Source organism: Centroberyx affinis, unplaced genomic scaffold (genome assembly GCF_046629955.1).
Source record: "Centroberyx affinis isolate AG114_WGS23_722 - 3 ecotype Tasmania unplaced genomic scaffold, CSIRO-AGI_Caff_v1 ptg003870l_1, whole genome shotgun sequence".
Classification (NCBI taxonomy): domain Eukaryota; kingdom Metazoa; phylum Chordata; class Actinopteri; order Beryciformes; family Berycidae; genus Centroberyx; species Centroberyx affinis.
The window spans coordinates 106,712-112,711 of NW_027281713.1; positions in this window are offsets into that span (position 1 = coordinate 106,712).

A 6,000-nucleotide genomic window follows, 5' to 3' on the forward strand; every position below is an offset into this window, starting at 1 on the left:
CATCCAAGTACCGGGAAAGGCTCCTTATTTACAATAAGGGCAATTATACACAGGAAAGTACAGGTCCGGTGTTGTTGTCCTTGTGGGTCGCAATGAATGCGGCTCCATTGGAAAAACTCTTGTAATAGGTTATGGAGAGTGTGTGTTGTGGAATACACATGGCTGGCAGAGGGTGTTTCTGGCATCTCCGGGCCTCTTTGTAAACCTGGGTTACCAAGTTCGCAGTCCGTTCTGTGTTCATCTTTGCTCTGTAAACTATGAAAGCCCAAATAAGTCCTTCCTTCTGCTACAGTTTGCCAATTAGGTGTGGCGACATCATTTGTCATCAAAAAATATACAAACAGGGCTAAAATAAGTATTAAATTAGATGCAGAAAAACGTATAGCTTTAACAAACTAATCTTAGTAAGTCTAAACGCAGAAAGAGCCAATCATCTTCTTGATAAATATGAGTCATGGCGATCATTCCAGTAAATATTCAATGGCTCCATTGGGAAAAACTAAGGGTCACAACTTTTCCTGTAATATTTAATGAACAGACAATTCATGCGCCATGATACAATAATGGGCAGAAATGTTTATTAGGGGAAAACCTGGTCTGGACTACATGTCTGACCAGGCCAGATCTGGCCAATTAAAAGAGAGGGGGGCAACAACAGAGAGAAAAGGGGGGAGAGAGAGGGAGAGAGTTTGCGGTAAACTTGTAAAGAACAGATTGTGGTGGAAAGTCAGTCTGCTGCAGGTGGGACTCATCTAGTCCTCCCAAACCTTCTTCTTTACCTCCTTACAAAACAGAGAGGCAATCTGTGGTGGGAGATCTCCCCTGACCTTCTGCTTCAATATATTTTTGAGAACAAGTACAGAGGGAGAACAAGCAAACCAGAGTCCCATGTGCTTTGTGTTAGTGTCCTTCATGGTCCATTCATTCTGTAGCCCACAGCTCAGCCTCAGAACATGGCTAAGCACAGGCTGCACCTCCGCAAGGGAAGGCCACCAGGCATCAAGCTCTAGCTCATTTTTCAAAGCGCAGTCATCCTATGAGAATAAAAGGAAAGGCTTTTCACCGTCGACTCTCACCTCTCCATGTCACCAGGATCTTTGCGGGGCCACCACCTGTGATACTCTGGGGATGGCTGATGTGGGAACCATGTGCGACCCCAAGAGGAGCTGCTCTGTCATCGAGGACGACGGCCTGCCCTCGGCTTTCACCACCGCTCATGAGCTAGGTGAGAGAGGTCGCCAGTTATTGGTTACGCTTGAGGAAAGTGTTTGGTGATTGGCAGGGATTGAACACAGTATCACCATTGGCTATGGAGTTATGCCAATGTACTTTTGGACTGAGCCTTCAGAATGAGCTATGCCCAGTACTTTACAGAACCTCATCTTAAAATATCAAAGGATGTCTACATTTGTCTAAGTTTGACAGGAAGAATACATGCATAATCAGTGTGTAAACTGGCCCTAGGGCAACAGTCATGATGATATATGCCATGGTGGTTTTCATTCCAGCCATCTAACCAGGGAGAGATAAGAAAAGCAGCTGTGCTCTGGGTCCTGAGGACCAGGATTGAAAACCACTGATATGACACTGGTTCTCAATCCTGGTCCCAGAGTACAGGGTTTTCTATCTTACCAGCTAGTTAATTGCAGTTACTTGCATTCACCTGGTGTCCCAGGTGTAACTCAGTCCCTGATTAGATGGCTAGAATGAAAACCAGCAGGCCTCTGAGTCCTGAGGACCAGGATTGAGAAGCGCTGCTCATGTTCAAGATTAAAGCTGCACAAGGCAAGATAGCTGTTAGAAAAATTTAAACTTCAATACCCAGAAATTTTGTAAGGTGATGTCAGTAAATTGAACACAGCAAGCTCACATTTACCAATCTGGCCGGTCTGTGATGCTTCATACCAAAGATACCAAAGGGATGAGAGAGGAAAAGATCTAATGTTGGTGAGTCCAGCTTTCTCTGGACGGAGCGCTGCTCACTGCTGTGTAGGAGCCAGTTTGGATTTACCTCTTAATGCTGCATTTCAGAGATGTCGGAAAGTTGGAAATTCCTACTTCCTACTAGGAAAAATGCAATGGCCCTTAAAATCCCCAGTAGAAAACTCAGGCAAGATTTTTCAACCCCAAGCTTTCCAAGATGCAGTTACCTGACAACTCAGGTAACATCAGCATGACAGCATACACTGTAAACACTACACAGCGTTACTTTTAAAACATTTAGAATCTTCAAAATACACTTAAGTTAAATTTTCAGCATTGTATGACCTAAAATCTATCAAAACACTCATGTGGTAAATTGTTAAACTCATGAATTTGAAATATAAAGTTAGGCTACACTTCTACTTTCTCTGCTATGTTCTATGCTAACTAGCTAGCTAAAGACATTAGCAGTTGCATAGCGAACAGTATTTTACTTTGGGCAAATTAAATCATGACATCCATGTTTTTCTGCTGGTTTTTCCCAGCTGGACCGCTGGAACACAAAGAGGTTGTAATGGTGTGTTCCATTTGAACTGGGAAGTCGGAATTTCCTAGTTCCCAGTCCAAAATTTTGACTGGAATGCCCCCTGAAGTCAGATTTCCGACTCGGAAAGTTGGAAGAACCTCACCAACCCCAACCTCAAAATCCAAGATGGCTGCTCCATGCCTCAAGCTGTAGTAATATACTTTTTATTAGCACTTCTGTCTTATTTGTGTCCCATTAAATCAGTAGTACACACAGTACTGTCCAACTTCTATCTGTGGACATGTTGCTACGGTGTTTGTATGCGCAAAATACCGCGTAATGCATTGTTATCAACTGGCATTGCTAACAATGGCTAACCTGGCTAGAGCAAACCCCACTTCCCCCACCCCGTGAAATAAAAAAAAACGAATTGGTTTTCCAACTTGTAATGGAACGCAGTCAACTCGGGTGTGACGTCATTCCCAGCTCCGACTTCCGACTTCCGACTTCCGACTTCCGAGGTAAATGGAACTAGCAGCTAAAGACATTAGCGACATCCATGTTTTTCTGCTGGTTTTTCCCAGCTGGACCACTGGAACACACAGATGTTGTAATTCTGACCTACCAACTGGGAATTTCTGACTTCCTATTTTGAATGGAATGCAGAAGTTTTGATTGGTCCCTTCCTGTGGGTGGAGAAGTGTCCATACCCGACACCAGAACTGAATGTGGGAAAATAGGGAGAATCTACAGCATGTTAATTAGTGGGGATGAGATGCTCTTCTCTGTTGCAGCCCCACTTTGTGATTTAGGCTGATCACATTGGTGGATTTTTACATAAAAAATCCTTGCCTAGTACAGCTTTAAATGACCAATTTGACTCTGTCAGAGGAGAAGGGAAAATGAGTTGAAGTTGAGCACTGCTAATCCTTCCCTGATGCAAACCGCATTCAGTCCAACAGACACTGAAGTCTATCTAGTTAAGGCAGACGTTTCTAATGATACAACAAGTGACAGCTCCTTTCACATGTTTTCAATAGTCACGGGTTGAAAAGCCTGTGAAAAAAAGTGGAAATCATGCCTGAGACCAGATGTGTAAGTAAGACGTCTGGAGGCCCCAAGTGAGGCATTGGTTTACAGTGCCCTCATATGTGAAGCAATTACACAATTTCCCTTCAAAAATGATCCTGTCCCACGATTGAACATCACATCGGTTTGAGAAACCGCAAGTTTAGGATTTTTTTTTTTTCCCTTTTGTTCGTATTTATTGAACTAAATGGTTTCCTTGGGAACCAAATTCCCCTGTCAGGCCCGGTTTAGTACATGGACGTATGCCATGCTTTATATTCCCATGCATAACTGCAATTCCTCTTTGCTATGACATCAGTCCCGGGAAGCTGAGTCCACTGTGCCTTGAACATGTATAGTGGAAATGTGACTTGATGTTTTGGGGAATGGTTTCACTTTGTGTTAGCTTGTCCATATTTCACTCATTACCTTGGAAATGTCATTGTAATTGCCCATCATCTGAGTAATTGCTTTGTACTTTGCCATATAAATCCATAGAGACATACATTTTGAGCTTTAAATCAAACTGCAGGACTCAAAATAGAACTACCTGACTCTAACAAAAGGTGTGTTGTGATCTTCTCCCCCCTCAGGCCACGTCTTCAACATGCCCCATGACAATGTAAAGGCATGCGAGGAGGTGTTTGGGAAACTGAGGGACAACCACATGATGTCTCCCACGCTGATTCAGATCGACAGGAACCGGCCCTGGTCTGTGTGCAGTGCCGCCATCATTACCGAGTTCCTGGACAGAGGTCACGGTTAGTAACCGCTTCCTGTGTTTCTCTGACCCGCATCGCGCTGAACTCATACGAACCGCTAATTCTGGCCTTGCTCCATGGCCCCCGAAACTATTACGGAAACTGTGTTTATTTGGATAAAATCAACTCCATCTTTTCCCTTAATACCCCAGAGCAGTGATTATCAACCTTTTTCATATCAAGGACCCTTAATTTAGTCCACATTAGAGCCACAGACCCCCATTTGAGGAGATTTTGTCTTTTCTCCCAAAATTGAGAATACTTTTATTGTTAGATATGATATTGTCCAGAATCCCTCTACCTCCTCTGTATTGGAGGTAGAGAGATAACAGTGAAACTATGATCAAAATAATCATTCTCTAATTGTGTTAACTTCTTGTAAATTAAATAAAGGGGAAGTTTAACAATTCATCAAAATCATCAAAATCCCCTGGAACCCCCTCAAGGACCCCTGGTGGTCCCCGGACCCCATGTTGAGAACCACTGCCTTAGAGGATCAACTGTTCATATTTTTGAGTGTGTGAGAAGATAAAGCCTCATAACAGCATAATATCAACAGAACGAACATCGTGTCTAGCAGGAGTAATGTTACATGAACCATCACAGAAGACCACTCGACTAGTCCATCAAGATATGGGAGAGAAAAATTATAAAGTCTTGATGAAGGTACAAATGTAGACACAAAAACAGTAAGAATAAAGATAATTATAGCTGTCTGCTGAAGCTTGGATTGAACAAAATTAACATTGGGTTGGTGGACACCTGTATGGATTTTCCATATTTTGTCCATTTTTTCCCACTATCATTTTTCCATTTCCATAACAGAGACCATATCAGACGCAATTTCCTGATACCTTATAGATAATCATGGGTTTGCAAGAAAGGCAATGTCCTAAACCAGTGGTTCTCAACGTGGGGTCAGGAAGTTCCAGGGGGTCCCAGGCAAATTGATGAATTGTTAAACTTCAGCATTATTTCATTTACAAGAAATTAACACAATTAGAGAATGTAGAAGAATGACTGTTTTGATCATAGTTTCTCTGTTATCTCTCTACCTACAATACAGATAGTCATGGAATTCTGGACAAAATCATACCTAACAATAAAAATATTCTCAGATTCGGGTCCGAGAGACAAACTCTCATCAAATGGGGGTCCGTGGCCCTAATGTGGACTAAATTAGGGGTCCTTGATATGAAAAAGGTTGAGAGTCACTGTCCTAAACAACATTATTTGTTAACTGCTGTTTATTCATAGCACATGATTGACAGCAAAAACTACTCACTGACAATTACACGAAAAATCCACCCTAAAACACTTTTACATTGTTAAAAAAAAACAGCTATGGCTTTTTCTCTTCACTCGCTCTAAGTTCTTTATGCCAAGTCTTTCTCTGTCTATGTGTAAACTCTAATAAGTATCTGTAAGTGGATTCTGTGTCATGGACAGAGGTGAACAACAATTTATTACCTCTCCTCTCCCAGCCCACTTAGTGTAACGAGTAAATTAACATTTACAGCCTGAAATACTTGATAGCTTGCTGCTTTGTCCAGTCCTTTGCTCAATCTAAACATCATTAACAACCTGCTTGACATTCTCTCATGTAGTGCTGCTTCTGTGTCTGTATTGAGCATGAAGTAGCAGTTCATCAGCAACTTCAATCTATTTATTCAGCCCAAACATTAGCTTTCATTCTTCGTATGTATATCTATACGTTCTCTA